Source organism: Girardinichthys multiradiatus, chromosome 10, assembly GCF_021462225.1.
Source record: "Girardinichthys multiradiatus isolate DD_20200921_A chromosome 10, DD_fGirMul_XY1, whole genome shotgun sequence".
Lineage (NCBI taxonomy): Eukaryota > Metazoa > Chordata > Actinopteri > Cyprinodontiformes > Goodeidae > Girardinichthys > Girardinichthys multiradiatus.
In genome coordinates, this window is record NC_061803.1 from 24,196,575 (window position 1) to 24,217,734 (window position 21,160).

The 21,160-nt window shown below is 39.4% G+C and overlaps 1 protein-coding gene across 3 annotated transcripts in view; it reads left to right on the forward strand.

The window, feature by feature from the left end:
- The first annotated feature begins 895 nt into the window (after positions 1-895).
- The window catches only part of mapk8b (mitogen-activated protein kinase 8b), a 44,707-nt gene continuing 24,442 nt past the window's right edge, over positions 896-21,160 (forward strand). For all 3 annotated transcript variants that reach the window (XM_047377391.1, XM_047377390.1, XM_047377392.1), the window contains exon 1: positions 896-1,205. The gene's annotated coding sequence lies outside the window, so the exon portion shown is untranslated. The remainder of the gene's footprint in view (positions 1,206-21,160) is intronic.

A 21,160-nucleotide genomic window follows, 5' to 3' on the forward strand; every position in this document is an offset into this window, starting at 1 on the left:
GGAGACATGACTCTCCAAACAACTGACTGGATTTGTCACACTGGACCTCAAGCAGTCTTCTCCACCGTTCCTTGAGAGTCTGTGACTTTGACTTCCAAGTGAATCAGAAATAAAAAATCAGGCTATTATGACCTATAAGATTCCAGTCCTTTTCTCTAGATACCAGATAGAGTGCTTCTCACGTTGTCTCTGGGTCAGGAGAGGCACAAGAAATGTGACAGCTGTAGCCTGGACATGTCCGTGTGTAGTGGTTCTTGAACCACTCAAGCTGCAGTCCACACCTCGTAAATATCCTCACAATTCTTGAACAGGGTTTGCTTCACAATTCTCTTAAGGCTGAGGTTATCCAGTTTGCTTGTGCACCCTTCTTTACCGTTCCTTTTCCTTCCACTGAACTTTTCATTCATATGCTTGGAAGCAGATCTCTGTGAACAGCAAGCATCTTTAGCAATCCCCTTTTGTGGTTTACCCTTCTTTTAAGGGGTGTCATTGGCAGTCTCCTGGACAACTGTAAAGTCAGCAGTCTTCCCCATGATTGTGTAGGAATAACTGTGTTAAAACCCCCTTTTATTGAACAGATTTTTGGAGAAACAGAATTCTTAATTGTCATCAGCGGGAAGCCACGATCATCATAGTGAACACAAATAAATGCCTTAAATATCACCTTGTGTGTAATGAATCTATTTATTAGTTTCATTTTTTGACTAGAATTCTAAATAAAAATTATACTCTCGAAAATTACATATGCTCAAACGTAACCTAACCTTGTATATATGTTTATGAAAATTTGGCATTTTATAGCTTTTAAAGGCTAAATAAATGTATGTACAATATGTGTAAGCGTAAATAACACGTCGTGTGCGACGTCATTATGAAACGTTGCAAAACAGTTTCTTCCGGGCGCTCTTGAACGTCCCCCGGCTCTCATTGTGCAGCCGAGGAAAGGTTTCGACGACGTCGGTATGAAATGGCAGAAATTGGCCGTGTCGCGGAAGCACCGAGATTAGGCTACGTAGGAGCTACACATGTTTGTTGTGTTGACCCCGGCCTGCTGAACTGAGAGCTAACGGGAGTGCTTTTGAGGGGGTTAAACGTGGATTAAAGACCACCAGGATTTCCTGCCTTAAAAACCCGTCCAGCTTGCGTCTGAGGGAGGGTGCAGGCGGCGGCTGCAGGTCGACAGTGCTGGAATTAACCGGAGAGCGGTGAGCTTTGCGTCTAGATTTTGTACCTATTTTATACGTATTATGGTCAGCCGTGGGGGAGAGGGATGGGCCGAGTGGGGTTGCTCAAAATTTGTGTAAGTGTAGCGTTTAGGCAGAGCAGCACAGCAGGCAGGACAGGTCTGGCCTAAAGGCGAGAAGACAGCCGGACTGAGTGACTGCTGAGAAGCTCTATACAGTTACATATTTATGACGGCGCTACACAGTTTAGCACCAGCCCGGACTGCAAATAAACCGCGGGTCCTGTTTTTACTCACACAATGTTCATCTATAATGGTGACCTCCACTCAGTGCTCATATAAACCCAGAATACCAGTCTCCATGTAAACACTAAGCACCAGTTGTTGCTTTGAATACACCCTGTTTCCAGCTAGCACCAAGTTGACTACCTCAACTTTAAATGTGACTTACTAGCTAATTTGCTAAAAACTGACCCTACGACACCATTATAGTATATATTATACTGTAAAAGCATGTTTGTGTGTCGGAGCGGATTATAATTGCATGCCTTTTCTGACTCAAGACTTTGTTTTTGTGTATTATTTTGTAATACATCCATGCAATACTGGATCATATGTGTATGCCTTCTTCTAATGGTTTGATAATCTTACATTAAAAATACAACTATTTCACATATTTGCAGTAAACTGTTTTTTCCATAAACAATCAATGGGGAGTTTGCTGAAAACAGCTGGGTAATTGGTCAGCCTATTTGCTCTGCTAGAGCCTGCAGTCAGTTGCTGCTTTTAGACGGCCCACTCTAGATTTAAAACGGTGTTGCGAGTTAGGAGTGATTGGTGGCGCTTCTTTCGTTTTTATACCATGACTACTTGTTTTTTGTGACTGGAAATTTCCTTCAAACAGCTGTTTGTTGTTGTTGTGATCAAGGAAAAAGTGTAGTTGCCTTCTCTCAGCCAGCTGACCAGCAGTGTTCAGCAACAGCTGGGTGTGTGGCAGTATTGGTCTACTCTACATACAGTAAGGAAAAAACTCAATCATTTTGTCAGTCTTCTCATTGAAAGGACCTCAGACTGAATAGTATGATGGAAAGTATTATCGGTTTTGAAACCATACATTTTAAAAATCTTGCTATACCTATTCTAGAGATAAGGTTTTGTTTCTGACTTACTCATTAGGTCTGGCAGACACGTCCAGAGTGCAACATTTCATCGCAGGCTCATTGAGGTTAGGAAGAGGGGCCAGTTGTCACATGTGTAATAATTTGTTTACAGTTACTTTATCCATGAAACTTAATTCTAGTACAGACACAAGTAGCAGACGTGCTTCAACCTGTGACATTAAAATATATCAATGCAACATGCATTGGAATATTTTCAGTTTGTTCGTTCTTGACCATTGACTGGATAATCAGAAACTCAATAATCAATCCTTTCATCGGATTGATAAATGCACCGTAATGTAAGCGCTACCAGTTCACACCGGTTGATGTAGAAGTTGTTACTGTGGGAAGAACACACAAAGTTAGCCATTTTTAGTATCAGTGAGTTGTTTAAAATGAAGTCAGATGAAGCTAAGAGATGTAGGAGCTATTTAATCGGAAGCTGTATTGTCTACGATATGTGAAGACTTGTCTGTGGTTTATTCTGGCCGTGAGAGAGCGGAATTTTCAGAAGGCTAAACCAGGTACAAGACAGTTGTTCTGTTTTATCTTTCTGAGCTTTCAACCTCAGGATCTATATTCTTTGGGGAATACACACAAAGACTGCTGTTTTAGTAATAGTAGATGTGCTGACTGTGCTTATTACTAATATAAGTACATTTGTCAGTTCTTTCTTTGATGATTTTGTGGCAGTGGTGGCCTTTATTTAACAGGAAATTGGTCAAAGGGAGAAGGCAGAGACCGTGGGATAAGTGACTCGGGACCGGGGATTCCATTATTTATTGCTTATTGCGACAGGCGTAGTTCCTCCCACTCTACCAAATGAGCTGCACCACAGCTCATTTGGTAATATAATGTCAGTTCTTTAGAAACCTAGTCCTAAGTAAATCTACGTAAAAAATGTTAAAGGTATACACAGTGGGATAAGTGGCTCGGGACAGGGGTTGATCTGCGAAGGCTGCATTAAGACTGGCTGACTTAACACTGGTTCCTCCTAGGCCTGTCACGATAACAAATATGCTAGATGATAAATTGTCCCAGAATTTATTGCACTAAACGATAATATTGTCATTTTAGACCATTTTCAACTAGTATTATGATAATGGCATAATAATGAAAGTAGCTACACCCTCTTAAAGATCAATAAACGTTCATTTCTAAAGAATATTTAACTCTGGAAGACATTTAAATATCCAAATAAAATGGATTATGAAGTCTCTGTAAATTTGCCCCTCAAAATTGCCCTTCAAAAATTATTAATCATTAGGCTCAGAAAGAGAAAACAGGCAAACCTGCTGGTTTTATAAACAAAAAGTGCAAACTAACAACAAAAACCCTTCAGTTGAGTAAGAGCAGATGCCTCGACAGGCCATATGTAAATATGTAGCTACTGTAGTTTGGCAGATTAAACAAATAAACGCAACAGTGATTGTGGACTGCCGACTGACGACCTGTCTCAGTCTTCCCGGCTGGTCTTCTTTTCCAACTGCATTGGATGATTATGTTTTAGGTGCAGATGCAGGTTTGTTTTATTGTCGCATTTAGTTGCTACTGTATTACAAGAAATGCGACATACCGGCTCGCTCAGGTTAAGCGGTTCACCACGGTCATTCGATTTGAATCCAAAGTGCTCCCACACTGCAGCTGTCGCGTTCGGCTTTGAAACCAATTCCATCTCTGTTTTTCCAAATCTCAACTAGCGTTTTCTGGCTTGCTACTCCTCACGGGGCTCTCATTCTAAACTCTGAGGTACGTAACGAGACCATGTACCTGGCAAGTACCTGACGCAAGAGTTCACGCCTCCCTACGCTAAGGAAACGAAAAGGGGAGGGGTGAGTCACAACTGATGTCATCCAGTCTCTTTAGTAGAAAGATAGGGAGACACATAGAAAACAAACAAGCATGCAAACAGAATTTATTTAGCTCATTATAATTTATAATTTGATTATTTTAATTCATTTGTGATAAAATGATTTATTGCTTATTGCGACAGGCGTAGTACCTCCTACTCTACCCACTGAGCTGCACAACACCCTGTCAGTTCTGTAGAAACCTGTGTAGAATGAGGCTCAATGCTTAAATGAGCAGGTAACAGCCCAGGTCTTTAAGCAAAGCTTTGAAACTAATCATTTCAGAGCACTGAGTGTGAAGTTAGATTATTGTACTCATAATCAGTGGTATTATTATTTATCAAGATTCATTGTAGTTGAAGCAGACTAAGATAGGTTTCAGCTTATGTCTTGGCTGTGTTTCCAGTAAATGTGTTTTGTTACACTATTGATCTTGTATGTTTGGGTAGGGATGTTTTGGCTCCGAGGGCTCCAAGACTGCACTGCAAACTGCTGCAGTCTTCCAAGCAGCTGTTCAAGTGAGCAGGGACTTCTAAATGAATGCACCAAGAAATCTGACTCCTTTACCAAAAAGTGAAAGGTGGCCAGTCTCAGCATGCATTTGTACATAAAGTGGGTATAGAGAATAGGTTGATGGGTTTGTTCAATTGTTTTATATGTTGTTTCTCTGTTGTCTGACCCGTTTGCAAAGACCCTGACTATCGCATAAACAAGTGACATTACGTGTCACAGTTCAGTCAAGAGTCAGGTAAGATCTTGCTCAGATCCTCCTCTCTTAGGCGTCAGTGCCTCTTGTTGTTCTGCCATCACTGTGCAAACAGGTTTAAAGCACACATCTCTTGCTTCTGTTCAAATAAGACACAAGGTTTTAAAACAAGGTACATCTACAATCAAACAGTTGGGGATAACATAATTCCTAATTACAAATTTATATTGTTACACATCAGAAGAGTATTTGTCAGCATTTAAAATGGATTAGCATTAGATTCCAAGCAGTGATCAGCAAAAGGACCATTGTGGGGGAAGTGTAAAAAGGCACATACATGTGGAAATTTGCTGTGGTGTACTTTTCTCAGCAACCTCATGATGTTGGGCTGTTAGAGCACGTTGATGCCTAAGCAGAGTATAAGATCTAACAGACAATTGAGGGCATGCAACATCATCATCACCCTAAAAATCTTTGTTTACCAAGTCTACAGAGACTGTTATGACATTTTGAAGAAAACTGTCAGTTTTTCATGTCAGAAATATAATGCATGGATAATAGGTGTTAGTGTAGCGTAGGTGGAAGATGACGGTATCAGGATGGGTTTTGCTTTGTTTTTGCCATGTGCGGGTATTCTTTTAAATTTGGTGTCAGCTTGTTGGGCTCAGATAGATATGTGTCGGTACGAATTCTTAATAGAAACATAACCTTGAGTAAAAATACCACGGTTTATGGGTATCAGGTAATACACCTACAGTTTTCAATAAATAAATATAAAAACATGATTTGATCGCTTTTATTTAAAACACAAAAAACAATTATTCCTGTAGCTATGAAATTATTCTAATAAAAAAACAGACTAAACACCAGATAAATATAGCAATAGTTTTCAAGTTGTTTTTGTCAAGGATATTCAAACCTTTTTGCTGTTTCTCTTTTTATAAAGTAACAAGTACAACAAGCTGATATTAGCTGGTTAGTTAGTCAGGCTATCTACTCAGGTTGTCAGCCTGCAGTTGGCTGCTAAACAGACATACTGCTTGTAGTTTGACAACTGCAGCTTTAAAACTGTTTTAACTTAATAAGAGTAATAGGAGGTGCTGCTTCAGTTTTATCACGATGACTTTCAGTGTTTTCTCCATACAAAATATTTGCAAGCAGACAAATTTGTAGGCATGGGATAAGTGTAGCCTTCTTTCAGCCAGCTCTGGATCGACAGTGTTTCAGCGTTGTGCAACATTACATTCCATAAAGTTTGAGAAAACGTGGTCACTTTTGCTGGCATCTCATTAAAGAGACTTAAAAAAAAAAATATGTGTAATGTCGGTACATTTGGTAAGCGGCCCATGCCTAGCTCAGGTGCCCCCAAGATGCTATTTCTTTTAATTTCTTTCACATTGGTCAGTGATAAGGGAACTGCATATAGGCACAGTTTTGGTTTCATCTCTACTCATAGCAGCAGCCTCCTCCCTGACTGAAGGGAAAAACCCTGGAGGATGTCAGGATATGCCCAGATAACTGCGGAGCTGTTTGATTTATCACAGCCTCTGAGTGATGCAGTGCAGACCTGCAGAGCCCCATTGGAGACAGATAACCTCTTAGGAGAGAGAGTGTGATTGACAGCTGTAAGTGGGCGAGGACCTGGACCAAAGCGCCTGTTCGAAAGCTACATGTAGCTCTCTTTGACACAGTTATCATTCATTTTTACCTGACTCTCAGAGACATCATGTCTCCACAGTTTCTCAAAAGCTAATGGCCACGTTAGTTGTGTTTAATGGTATTTCAGTGACTATATATAACATCTGTGCAAACAGACAGAGCACACTTTAAAACTAAACTAGTTCATTTATGCACACTGCAACCCTTGGCAGGCAGTATTTTTTATTATGATTCTGAGCCTCCTAACAGTTGAAATCAACAGCCTGACGCATCCTGGATCTGCATGTGCAGAGAGCAAATTATTGTGGCTGAAATAATCTGCTTATATAGACATACTTTATGTGTACAACTGCAGGGAGAAAATGTACATCTTAATGTCAGCTATATTTGGCATTTTCATGTTAGAAGTGACTCAGCTCCTGCAACAAATTAAGCTAACAGTTTTTGCTGCCCGTTAAAAGAAGGCTAAATGTGACATGACAGGGTGTTAAGTTGTTTTAGGTGAGGAAACAGACATGATGTGGCTGAAGCATCTCAAAGGTTAAAGATGCTGAGCGTACCAGAATAATTCCCAGCCCCTTACACGACCACACATTGTAAACGTTTATTGCACCATAGCTTGGCTAAGAGTTGAGAGTCAGTGTGTTGACTTGATCCACTCAGACTGTGGAAAGATGCACTGATTGTAGTTAACTTCTAATTTATTCTTTCTGCAACTGACAGGTTGTGGAATGATTCTTGTAACTTACCTGCACAATGTATCAAATTGCAGTTGTCTTTGCACTTTTAACGTGTGCACTATCGCAATGGCAACAGATTGCTTGGATGCAATATTTGGTCCATAACATTCCAAAGGCTATACATTCAAACTGTTGGCCAAAAGTATATCTGGTGAGTTGGATGGACTTTAACTTTTGTTTATTCCCACAACTAATACAGATTTTTGTGACCAATAAGCTATAGCTAGGAGAGATCACAAGAATGGAAACGGAAGAAAAGAGTGAACACAATGCAGATTAATCGCAACAATATCATTATTTAAATTTTCAATGAAATGTCTAGTTCAAAAATATTATGATTCTATAATTATGTCTTACATGTTCTCTAAAATAAATAATGTCGAACTGTTAAAGTGAGACAGTGCCCATAAACACAGTTAAAGAGCAAATAATTTGACTTGTAATGTATGTGCAGTGCTGTGAAAAAAGTGTTTACACTCTTACAGTTTTCTTCGGTGATTTTTTACTTTTTTGTCACACTTAAGTGTTTCAGATCATAAAACAAATCATGAATTAATTGTGATTAAACTACATTTATTAGAAAGCTGAGCTCAATTTCAAACCCAGTCATGATTATTACCTGACCTGCAGATAGATAAGCTAAATAGAACATTTCTGATGGCGTTCTTTGTGAGATTTCTGAAAGGACCGAGGGGGCAAGGGGGAAGTTCAAATCAACCTGCTGCTGTTACACATCTTAGCCGCCAAATGAGCCAGTGAGAGAGCCGAAATGGTTGACTTATGTTACTGGCTTTGTTGCTCTAGTGTTAGTGATGTCAGATTGTCTATGAGACGACCCCTGTTTATAATACTGCTGCCACAGGCTGGTGCGCACCAATCCTCTGTAAATAAATGCACAGGATCTTTATTTACCCCTTTTACATATTCCTGATGGCTTATAAGCTTGTTTTCTTTAAAATGTTCTTGTTTTATTACATTTTCATTTTATTCTCGATTATTAATCAGCCATTTGAAATGTTCAAAAATATTTTTTATATTCATAGATATAAAAAAATAACACAGTAAATAAAGTATATTGATAATGGTAATTGAAATTTTAATTTAGCACAGCGGGAGCGGACATCTCCGAACACATCTTTGCAATTATGTGAAATCTTGGTAAACAGAGCAGACATTTCAGGTTTACACAGCTACATTCTGGCCTAAAAACATTGTAAAACGTATTTACGTGTCACAGAAAGAGTAATATATCCAAATTTATTCACTTCTTTTCTCACTGCTCTGGCAACGTCTTAACAATCTGCTTAGACCCACAATGAATCATAGGTAGGTTGGGCCACATAGTATACACTGGACCCATCCTTCAAATCGGGGAAAAGAAGGACGCATTTGTTGGCCCCCTTTGGAGGTGTCTTCCAATTTGAACAGTCTTCGTTGCATCGCTGTGACGTAATCGACCTGCAAATGCTGCCTTATAAGGATGCAGTTCCTGGATTTGACGCAGCCCTCCTCGACGTCTTTCCGTCGCTACCCTGACAACTTCTTCTACTGAAAAAATTTGAAAACTTTCAGTAGTGTGTGTAAGAGCATGTAGTGTTTCAATAGTGTGTTTGAGAGCAAATTTAGAATAATGTCCCTAATGGCCCCTCATATGTTTGTAAAGCATCATCCAGGTGTCCAACACAGAGACAGTGTACATATTTCCATCTTTTGTTTGATTATACTTTGTTTACAAACACGATGTTTATGATTTGAAGCCCCACGCCCCCTCATGCAGTACAACCCTATAGCCGGGTTCAGGCTGTCCTAAACTTGGCTTTTGAAGTGTACATAAAGAATTGATCTAAAATTGATCTAGAGGGAAATAAATGAGGTTCCAAAACTTGATCTACAGGTCATCATTTAAGCTGTAATCTGACCAACTCCTGTCACCTGTGGAGGAGTTGTAATGTAACTGCACATTCTGAACATGGAGATCACAGAAAATTCTTGACAAATCAGGAAGTTGTTATTTTATGCAGTATCATTAATACCCCCTTGCACTACTCAGTTACTATTGAGTACTAAAATATGTAGGTTTTGGTGAATAACACTTCAGCATTAGCTTTTTATGCATCTAATATTGAAACTCACATACTTTTATCTCCTGTAACCTTAGGTTTGGGACATGTTGAAAAATTTACTTGGAGACTCCACACATACAGGGGTTGGACAATGAAACTGAAACACCTGGTTTTAATTTAATTTATTAGTATGGTGTAGTGCCTCCTTTTGCGGCCAAAACAACGTTAATTCGTCTTGGGAATGACATATACAAGTCCTGCACAGTGGTCAGAGGGATTTTAAGACATTCTTCTTGCAGGATACTGGTGGAGGAAAACGTTTCCTGACTCGCTCCTCCAAAACACCCCAAAGTGGCTCAATAAAATATTTAGATCTGGTGACTGTGCAGGCCATGGGAGATGTTCAACTTCACTTTCATGTTCATCAAACCAAACTTTCACCAGTCTTCCAGTTGGTATTGGTGCATTGTCATCCTGATACACGGCACTGCCTTCAGGATACAATGTTTGAACCATTGGATCCACATGGTCCTCAAGAATGGTTCGGTAGTCCTTGGCCCATCTAGCACAAGTATTGGGCCAAGGGAATGCCATGATATGGCAGCCCAAACCATCACTCTGGGCATGCAACAGTCTGGGTGGTACGCTTCTTTGGGGCTTCTCCACACCGTAACTCTCCCAGATGTGGGGAAAACAGTAAGGGTGGACTCATCAGAGAACAATACATGTTTCACATTGTCCACAGCCCAAGATTTGCACTCCTTGCACCATTGAAACCGACGTTTGGCATTGGCATGAGTGACCAAAGGTTTGGCTATAGCAGCCCGGCCGTGTATATTGACCCTGTGGAGCTCCCGACGGACAGTTCTGGTGGAAACAGGCGAGTTGAGGTGCACATTTAATTCTGTCGTGATTTGGGCAGCCGTGGTTTTATTTTTTTGGGATAAAATCCGGGTTAGCACCGGAACATCCCTTTCAGACAGCTTCCTCTTGCGTCCACAGTTAATCCTGTTGGATGTGGTTCGTCCTTCTTGGTGGTATGCTGACATTACCCTGGATACCGTGGCTCTTGATACATCACAAAGACTTGCTGTCTTGGTCACAGATGCGCCAGCAAGACGTGCACCAACAATTTGTCCTCTTTTGAACTCTGGTATGTCACCCATAATGTTGTGTGCATTTCAATATTTTGAGCAAAACTGTGCTCTTACCCTGCTAATTGAACCTTCACACTCTGCTCTTACTGGTGCAATGTGCAATCAATGAAGACAGGCTACCAGGCTGGTCCAATTTAGCCATGAAACCTCCCACTCTAAAATGACAGGTGTTTCAGTTTCATTGTCCAACCCCTGTAGGTGCCTCTGCTATGGAGTTTATGATAGTGCCACCGAAATATCGCAGCAATGAACGGATAATAACACTATTTAAATGCATGCCATTTTGTTCAGATGCCTAGTCTGTGCTGATAAAGAATCTTTCACCTCGGCATGCTGGATGCTTGAAACAGAAAGTAAGTGCCCTACTTTCTGATGAAATGCAGCTAATAATTATCTGTCCACTTGTGGATGTGCATAATTTCAAATTTAGACCCACGTATAGGTTTGGGCATTGAGTCTCGAGAATCAATTGGAACCGGAACTAACATTCCGGTTTCAATTGAAAACATTTTCCCGAAATCGTTCAAAGTTTGACATTTTTATACCTAGTTTTGATACCTAGTCCGCCGACTGGAAGAAGAAGCCGCCGAACACCAATAAAGAAGAATCAGCAGGGATTGTGCGTACAACCATTGACAGGACGCAGCGGCAATCGACCGTGAGGCTTAACTTTAATAAAATAAATGACCAATCGGCTCAGTGCAAGGCTTGAAATAAGATTATATCTTGATTATATCATGATTATATCATGACCAACATGATTCAACAACTCCGAATTCATGGTGTAGAAGTAACACAGTGTGTCATCTCAAATGCAAATACCCTGCTTATGTTAGCGGGTATGCAAATGTATTTGCATTTGAGATGATGCATTGGGCCCATATACTTCTTCATAGACAAACGACTTAGGTCCTGATCTTCAAAGATCTACTGCCCCCAGCAGAACAAGAGGAAAAGGGAAAAGCAAAGCAAAAAAGGAAAAACAAAAGCTGTGGTGCCTGAAACATACAGGGGTTGTTGCGTTGCATCATTGTGAATGATCCAGTTGCTGATTTTTTCCTTCTATTCCATGCTGCTCTTGCTTTTCTGTTCTGTTACAGTTTGGTTACCTTTCTCGTCGCTATTCACTGCGGCAGGTTTGTTATCTTAGCCTCTGCCCTGACAAGATTATTTTCCCTCTGTTCATTTGCGCTGGGCACTTCTGAGTGCTTAATTGCGCATGCGGAAGGCTGAGTTTGAAGTTGTTCTGCGAGCAGATGCTTTATGTTTGTGGACCGGATGGACCCAGTGAGACAAAGTCTACATCCTGCTTCGCCTTTAATCTGGATGATGGATTACAGGCTATTGTGCAGGAGGGCAGAGATGTGTCCAGATTGGCACGCGCTCTCCGCCATCGGTGCGCATACGGGGCAGCTGGTTGGTGCTGCGTCTGCACCACAGGAAAGCACACAGCTTGTTAACTGTGTTGCTCGATGTAACTCGCAACGGTTGCAGCTTAGAAATTGGCCAATCAATATTAACAATAATAAAGACAGATATGCATGTCAATTAATTTATTAGAGGTTAGCCACCCTTCAACTTTTAATTCTTTTCAGAGACTCAACGTGTCCTTGTTCTTTTTTTTTTGAGTGTTAGATTTTGGAGTTTATCTTAAACAGTCTCAAAATGTAAGCCTGAATGTAATATTAGCAACATAAGAATAATTTTTTGTAAGGGTTGGCTATCGGTATGTTATAGCTTTGCTAATTAAAAAAATATAATTTCACATCACTGTCCTCCAAAGAATTAAAATCGAGCATTTATGTATATAAAAATACATTATTTTCTAATGATTTTATTGAATTCGTTTAGTTTGTTTTGCCAATATTTTAATGATTAACAAGATGATTGATTGTTTGTATTGTTGTTTGGTGAAACAAAATCTTTTTTTACTGTATAAACTCTCCCCTGGCATATGTTCGCAATTAAACAATCTAATCAAACTGATCAGCTCCAATTGCTCTGTAATGTTACTGTCAATAATGCAATGTGTTTCATTTAGTGACAAGTTTAAAGCATACACTCTTTCTCACCACATGGAATAGGCTGCTGTAAAATGGTGATTTTTTTTATCTGCTAAAAAGTGATTTTAGGGTCCAGTTTGCATATTAAGGATTTAATCTGCCTTATAATGACTATATTTCATTCCTATTATTGTATTATCAACATCAAAGCACAGTGGGTCCTGTGCATGATGTGCAATACATTTAACAGGCTGTGAGCGATTGATCACTATGTGCGCACTTCCCCATGATCAGGTTTGTGAGCGTTCAGCAGATGATGATCTTGCTGACAGTGATGGTGCGCTGGAATGATCCAGAAACAAGAAAAAAAGCATTGCAAGTGTTTTATTATGGGAGATATGTCATGGCTTTATTGGCTCTAATTCAGAGCTTAAATGATCCTACTTAGAATCCTCCATTCTCATCTCTTTTTATTATTTTTATTTTTGAAAATCCAAATCTGTTGACACATGTTCAGACGATTCTATCTATGCCTCCTTCTGGCCACAGTGACAGCAGATCTTTTTATGTCCCAGTTAGTACCTGCATTTCAAAGGTGCTAAATCTAGACGCAAAAACAGCATCGCAATCCGTTTCAGGTTTGATAAATTGCGTTGCCAGTGATAAGGGATTACATTTATACGTTCGGGTCTTTATCCTATGTTTTGCATATTCATGAAGACAAACATGCTAAAAAGTTTGCGCCTGCAGTTCCGCTGATTTTACTCACGCAATCTGATTAGCATCAGTTTTGTAGATCGGTTTTGCAGACGTGAACAGGTTTGCATGTAGTTTTGTATACACAAACGTTTTGAAGATCAGGCTAAAATGTTAGCCAGGCAGTTTACTAGACAATATGTGTTGTGACATTTTCTGTGGCACTATTTTATCCAGAAAGAAATCTGGTTTACATTGTTTATTTTAACTGTGTAAACCTTTTTGACCCTGCCTCTCAAAAGAATTGGAATAGGGAATTGCTAGGAACCGGCATCTAAACAAGGAATCGGAATCGTGCTTATTAAAATGATGGCTCACCATTTCTGCATACATGACAATTTAGGAACATGTGGCAACAGCTTTAGCTTTTACCTTCGTTTTTATTGTTAAATTTAGTTACTTGTGTCATTTTGTGAGCCACATTCACTAAATTTACCCGCACTATAGGCTGTTCTTGTGTTGAAAACTGTTCCTTTTCACAGCTTTGGTTTCTGCCTTAACCCCCATTTCCTTGGTTTGCTACAGGGGTGGGATGCAGATCGTTACAGATGCATGTGGAGGTTTACATGTGCGGTCAAACTGAGAGGTATTCTTACAGCATTAAAACTCAGCAGCTGGTAGTAAATCGCTTGTTTTTTCTCTTAAAAGAGCAAAAGCAAGGTATATGGCCTGATACCAAGAAAATCTGTGCAAGGTGTCCCTGATAAGAATATACAAGGATTGTGTTTACAGCTGTTGCATTCTTATCAGTCTTTACTCAAGTGCATGTCTTTTTTTATACTAAACACCCCACAGTCAGCCTCATTCTGTAGGATTAGATGACTGTGTTCTGGCTCTTTAGTAATATGAACACACTCTTCATCTCTGTGGCTCCTGACTGTTTTGCTTAGATGCACTTCTTATCTGAGACGAGGTGAATATGGGAGGAGAGAAGGGGGAATATGATGCAGATGAAATGAAGCAGAAAGCATCAAACATCTGTAGGAGAAAAGGAGGAGGCATATAGTGTTCAGAAATCTTACTGATTTTAATGTGTCACATTACAACCACAAATTTCAGTGGATTTCAGTGTTTTATGTTGTGTATAATTGTTAATTGGAAGGTCAACTACATGATTTTGAAAATGTTTTAGAAAGAAAGAAAAGGTTTGGTATGCATTTGTATTTAACTCTGATTCAGTACTAGAAAAATCTTTCACTGTGATTTCATCTGTAAGTCTTTTAGGGGTTATGTCTCTACCAGCTGTGCACATCTCCAGACATATTTGTCCATTCATCTTTTTATAATAAATCAGGCATGTCAGATTACAGGCAAAATGTCTTTGAACAAACATTTTAAGCATCAATTCTCAATTGAATTTAGGTCTGGACTTTGAGACAGCCTTTGTGACAGACTGTATAAATATGGTTTGATATAAACCATTCCATTGTTAGCTCTGTCTGCACGTTTAGTGTTGTTCTGCTGCAAGTTAATCTGCACCCCAATCTCAAGTCTTTTGCAGCTTCCAACCGGTTTTTCTCAAGTATTGCTCTGTAACTGAGGCGACTGGCTCAGGTGGTAGGAGTTCATCCTGTAACCGGTGGGTTGCTGGTTTGAACCCCCGTTACGTCTGTCGCAGTCACCAATTGTATGGCAACCTTACTTATGTCAGTCTTCCCAGGTCAGCAGTGGGTACATTGTGGCTCACCGCTGTCAGTGTGTGAATGGGTGGATGACCTCGAACTTGAATAAAGCACTATACAGGTACAGGCCATTTACCATCCGTCTTTCATTCAGATCTGCCAGTCTTCCCTGTACCTGCCGAAGAAAAGCATTCCCACAGCATGATGTTGCATGGTCGGGACTGTGTGGTCAGTGTTATGTATTTATGGAGAGCATTAATACTATCTTCTACCTGAGCTGTGGATCTCTGCAGCTCCTACAGTTCCATCGGCCTCTTGGCTTCTTCTTTGATTTTTCTCCTCCTGCCCGACCTGGACTACCATGTCTTTTTGGGCTGGCAGTTGTGATATGTGCTATATTTTCAGATAATGTGTTGAACATTGCTCCGGGAGATGTTCTAAGTTTGGGATATTGTTTTTATACCCTAACTTGCTTTGAACATCTTCACATCCCTGGCCTGTCTGCTGTGCCCTTTTTCCTTATCTTGCTGTTCTTTGACTAATGTTCTCTTAACAGAACTTTGGTAGTCAGAGCTGAGTTCCCCAACCTTTTGCTCATCGTGAACCGGACAGGTTGGTGATGTGAAGTGGTCTGGGGGAGGGGTTTGCAGTATCCTGTAAGAGCGGCTGTGGGACCCATGTGTTGCTGCATATTTGCACCTAGAAATCCATGTCAATTGAATTGAATTGAGGTATTCACAGAACAGCTGTATTTATAGATGAAACTATGCACAAATTGACTTTTTTAGTCACACTAGGTTTTATTTTGGTGTATCAGTGCTGGTCTGTCACATAAAAAGGTGACATGACAAAATGTCTTCAAGATATACTGTATGGTTACAGCAAGAAGAGAGAAAGTGATACACAGCAGTCTTTGGCAACTCCAAGTTTGGGTTTAGTGTGACACACAATGATCTCCAGTGCATGTGTTGTAATTTAATAAATCGGTTCTGCGTCAATTGTCTGATTTTAATCATGCTGCTACTTTTTGTCGTTCACTTCCTGTCTGAACTACAACTAGAATTGGGTCGGGTTCAAATAAACTGACCTGTCCTCCAGTAGCAAGAGGGGAAAAAAACTAAACAAATTAATGTCTATTAATAAAGGGGTGGGAAAAGAAAGGGCTCGTAGGCTAACAAATGCTGAAAGGGAAGGGGTAAGATGGCAGTATTTAGAGAAATCACTACAAAGCCTATACCTTCTCAGTTCAGTGCTCCAAATCCTACTAATGATTTGTCATTCTCATACCCAACATGAAACCCTGCTTCCTTTCTGCCTTTGCCTGGATCATTGCTCTATTACCCCAAACGTTTAGATTTCATGTACACTGCATGTACAGCTTATCTGGGTTATATTACATGACAAGTTTCAGAGGTGCAGTAATCTCTATAATGGATGCAGCTCTCTTTTGGATTGTATGCATGGCTGGATTGATTTTTCTGCCATTTGAATTAGTACTTTTACTGGTGAGTGAGCCTATAGGAAGAGGCTTGCATTTGCACATTTAAGATTGATCATTTTTACAGTAATGGTCTTTAAAGAATAGTTTATTCCACATAAGAGGAAATCTATTTCAAATTATTAGAGGCCAACAGGTAACTGCAGTTGATGGTATTCTATTTTGTCTAACTTCTGATTTTTGTAATATTCGAATCTGGTAATTTGGCCCACTTTGATTTCTCTCTAAGAACTAAAACTGATAGCATGCAGATATTCTCTTATCCAATTTCTGTTTAAATATCTAATTTGACAGATAACAGTACTTTATTCTTAAGTTTTACTGGCCGATATCAATTTTCAGTTTTCTTTGAGGTCTGATCTGCTGATTAGGATTTTCTAAGGATAAACTCATTTGTGTGAACTTTCTTTTAATTCAATGATATAATGTCACAAACATCAGCCATAAAAAAACAAAAAAACAAAATGCAGTATAGAGGCAGTATTTTTGAATCAAACAGAAGATGAAGGGATTACAAATCCCAAATATTGGACTAAGGTCTCGACCAAGTCATTTTAAATGATAAGTTGTGGACGCCTGACTAAATTAAACTGCCCATACCTGTTGTTTTTGTTGTACTATATGGTCATGTTTAATGCGACCAGTTATAAAATCACAGCCTGCTTTGGGGGGCGGGAGTGTTGGAGACCTATGTCACAGGTCTTATGCATGTTTTATTTTAATGACTGCATTTTCCTTAACACTCTGTGTTTTTCACCTTACATTAAATAGAGCCTGTAAAGTATATTTAATATTCTCACTTCCTCTTAGCCTGTGACCTAGCAGTTGCACACTGTCATTCTATTGGCTAACATGGTTGCTAGGAGATGATATGACTTTAATGTGAGAGAGATCAGATCAGAGATCAGAGCGCAGAAACACAGATTTGAGAAAACAGAGTATATTTGAAAGAAAGCAGAAGATTTGAGTGCAAGCTTTACTAAGTTTGAGTACAAGCAGAATTAAATCCTGCTCTCAAATTGAAAATATGTGCCATCAAGAGAATTCTTCTCAAAGAATTAAATCCCCAAGATACACTCATAGGTCAAGGCTCATGTGCAGAAACAAGTGACAAAGGGGATGTGGTTTTCTGCAACAACTGGTTTATTGACTAGCATTGGCGGTAGTGGACAACCAAACACATGCAGCTTTACAGTGAATTTCATCTCTCCAGAGTGGAAACTGAAGTCCTTCTGTGTAGAAACTATGTTTTTTTCCAGGGGACCACGGTGCTGAACTCATCTTGGAGTTTTTTGTAAAGATGTTGCTGGAGTGGAACATCACAAAATGCAGTTTGTCTACCATCACAACAGACAAAACATTGATCTTGAAAAACATTTCAAGATCAATCCTATGTTTGGCTTGACTGTTTTGGCGATAATCTTAACCTAGCTATAGTTATGACACTCAAAATCCAAAAGGTTGACCCAGCTGTATGAGCGTGCAGGCATCTTGTACAAGGTTTCTTTAGCAGCTGGAAAAGAAAAAGCAGCAGTGAACTTGAGAAATTCCTGAAAAATCACTCATGATGTGGTGGCAAGATAGACGTCCACTTTCAAAATGATTGAGAGATTTTTTGAGCAGCAACAAGCATGTTGTGCAATTTTTGCAGCAGACTGGATCTTATGGCATTCAATACCCAAAGCGGTGGTATGCAATCGCTGGAGGGAGTCTGCCAACTCCTGAGTTCTCTTAATAACTTTACAGATTTACTTGGCTCTGGAACAAAGACCACACTCTCCTCTTTAAAGCCTGTTATGGGACACATCACTAACCTACTAAAGGGAAGGATGGGCATGATGACCTAACAAAACAAATAATGATGGATGATGTGCAACACCATTGCTCCTGTGAGAAAGTCAAGAAGCTGCTTAGCAATGCTTGCTTCATTGATCCCCGATTTAAGGACAACTTTAGTCAAAACAAGTATGATGTCATCAGGTTTGCTGAAAAAGAAGCTATGAACCTGCCAGACACAACTTTAATCAGGCGTTTAACCTCAATATTCACCTGCAGCCACTGCTGATCAAGAACAGGGAATCAGCAATTCCACCACCAGTATCAGCTCTCCTTCTGCAAAGAAGAACAACAAATCTCTGACCTGTTTGCTGAAAGAAATTACATCAGAAAGTTGAAGTCAAGCGAGAATGAAAATTGAGATAAAGCAATATTTGACTTACAATCTCATATCCTCTGATGCTAACCCACTGGCATGGTGGAAGACCAGTGTGGAGGAGTTACTTTATCTTAGCAGTGTAGCAAGATAATTTATTTGCATCCCATCCAACAGTGTGCCCTTATAGAGGGTCTCAGTTACACTGGACACATCCTCTCACCTCACAGCTCCAACTAAATTCAGGGATAGTGAACATGCTCACATTCCTGCATCATAACTTGCATAAGAGAAATGTTTATAATTGAGTAAGTCTCCAAATATTTTCAAATTCAGTTTTAGGTTTCTGTCTGCATTTGTTTTATAAGCTTCTCAAAGTATTGCGTTAAGGACTGCATTTATTTTTTAAAGTTGTTTTAAATACATATTTCTTATGTTGCATGTTCCATATACTTTTTAAAAATAAATGACTGTTCAATGGAAACGTTTTTTTTCTTTTTTGTTTTTAAATACACACATTTCAAAATAATATATTTTAGAGCTGTAGTCATACCATGATACCATGAAACCCACGACAGAATGTGTGAAAAATATGAAAAATAAAAAAGGCAAGAGGAAGATATAAGAAACAGATGTTATCTTATTTTTAGACCTAATCAGTGCAGTGGTTTTATGAATGATAAACTAGAAAATCCATCAAACTGCTGTGTGGAATTAAACACCTGCACACTACAGGCATAATACACCAGGTTAGTCCTCCTAATATACACACACAATCTGTTGGTCCGTGGTCACTAACCATCAGTATTAAACGCTTAAAGTAAGAAACCATCCATCCGTCCATCCATCCATCCGTCCGTCCATCCATCCATCCATCCAGGAAACGGATTTCTCACCAGATGTAACTAAAACGTGATCAGTGACCCTTATACAGCTTATCATATATGCGCCAAACATGTTGACAATGCATCAATGATGGGTTAATTAAGTTAAGTTCTTACATTATTTTTTATACTTTATTTAGGGCTTAAATTGTAATCATAATGATTTTAAACAGTCTTGAATTACATTTACTCCAACTTACAGAAACCCCATATTAAAGATAGTTTGCTTTGTGAGTTACTAACAGAGAATTTAGTGTCACATACCTCTCATACAGCTGAACAGGTGCTGGGACACAAGTGGTAGAACAGGTTTTATGTATAGTTTGTGGTTTTCCATTATTCAGAGCCAACAAAGCCTGAATATTCTACAAACATAGTTTGTAGAATATTCTACAAACTCACTCATTTCAACATGAGAGGTATGTTGAAAGCATCCTGTGCCTCAGTCTGACAGTGTGGTATGGGAGCTGCACGGCACAGGAGAGAAAGGACTTAGCACGGGTGGTGAGGACAGCACAGGGGATTGTGGGATGTCGTCTACCGGATCTGGAATGGATTCTGGATTCCATTTATGCTGCATGAGTCCAGAAAAGGGCCAGACACTTTGCTACACACCACACCCACCCTGGCATTGCACATTTTATCCCACTTCCAACAGGAAAAGGATTTAGGAACATCACATCAAAAACAAATAGACTCGGAAACAGTTTCTTTCCTAAAACAGTGAAGGCAGCTGTGCCCCCCTTCAGGCAGATACTAAACATCCCTGCTGACAATCAAACCACCAGCCCATCTCATAGACTGTTTCAGCACAAGTTACACTTTATGTAAATGCTAAATACTACATGCCACATTCCATGTACATATGTTCTCTTTTTCTATAAGTGTTTTTAAATGTTGTAAGTCTTTATAACCTACATGTGTATCTTTTGAACCGGGTCACAGCTTAATTATTTTATAGTGACATAATGACAATAAAGAATGTTGAATCTTGAAACACTGAGTGGAAATCTACAGTTGACATTAAAATTTGCTAAATATTCAACCAAAACGTCAAGAAAAATGTAGGGTTTCAAAATGGAGCTATAGGAGCACTGTGTACCATCTGTACCATCTGAATAGTTTAAGCACAAAGTTTAAAAGCTAGCATATGTAGCAACACAATGCCAACAGTGTGGTTTCGTAGTAAAAGAATGCAGGTACTAGGCAGCATGTAGGCACTGTCTCCAGTTTAAAATGTGTTGCACATTATTAAGCGCAAAATATGACAGCAGAGACCCCAGATTGTTGAGCCACTGAAGTTGTACATCAAGCAAAAATAGGAAAGAATTATACTTACAAAGCTTCAACAATTAGTGTCCAAATTGTCCATTGTGTACACAAGAGAAAAAGTGTAGCAGCCTTCATTTAGCCAGCTTACTGGCAGTTTGCAGTAACGAGTAGTGAAGGGCCAGCGCTGTGTTACTAATTGCTCCATACAGCTGCAGAAAACTCTGGCCATGCTGACACTTTCTCTGGTGTCTTATTAAGAGGACATTTTTTGCAGTTTTGAAAATGATTGGTATACTTTGAAACTGGGGACTGACCTTTGTCTAAAATTCAGTTAATCTTGTATGATAATGATGCTCTTTTAAATACTGGGATAAATTAGTCTAAAATGACTTTTAAAAACACCAAAAATTAAATGTGTTAAAAAATGACTAGTTTTATCTTCATCTTAAAAAAAT